At 58.9% G+C, this 389-nt stretch overlaps 1 protein-coding gene across 1 annotated transcript in view; it reads left to right on the top strand.

The window, feature by feature from the left end:
* The window catches only part of pcp4a (Purkinje cell protein 4a), a 22,797-nt gene that overhangs the window by 15,557 nt on the left and 6,851 nt on the right, over positions 1-389 (top strand). The gene's annotated exons all lie outside the window — the stretch shown is intronic.

Genomic DNA, 389 nt, shown 5'->3' with positions numbered 1-389 from the left:
TCGGCTCTGGCACTGATGCAAAAGAGATGCGAGGAAAAGAAGAGGGATGATGAGGCTTTGCAGCTCTGCAGCTAGAAAGGCACAGACTGCACCCCCTCCGCCACCTCGGCAGACCTTCGCACAAGTTACGGCCCGCCCACCCCCCAGCTATCGCATTCCTAGACGGCAGAGATCGAATGTGAATGCAGCGGGTCACAGCGGAGTCCCAGAACAGAAAACTGCCAGGCCAAGGAAGAACGATCCACCTGCAACAGCTCAGGCGGTCCAGCCAGCTCCTCAACCTCACTCCGATCCTCAGGGAACGAGGAGGAAGAAGAAGGCAGTTTGATGAGGTCTTCCCCAGGGAAAGGAACCCACAGCCCCCCTGTTCGCTAGCTCCCGACCCCCAG

The sequence above is a fragment of the Sinocyclocheilus anshuiensis genome, unplaced genomic scaffold, assembly GCF_001515605.1.
Source record: "Sinocyclocheilus anshuiensis isolate Anshui unplaced genomic scaffold, SAMN03320099.WGS_v1.1 scaffold2218, whole genome shotgun sequence".
NCBI classification, from domain to species: Eukaryota; Metazoa; Chordata; class Actinopteri; order Cypriniformes; family Cyprinidae; genus Sinocyclocheilus; species Sinocyclocheilus anshuiensis.
This window is presented reverse-complemented; position numbering and strand designations above follow the sequence as displayed.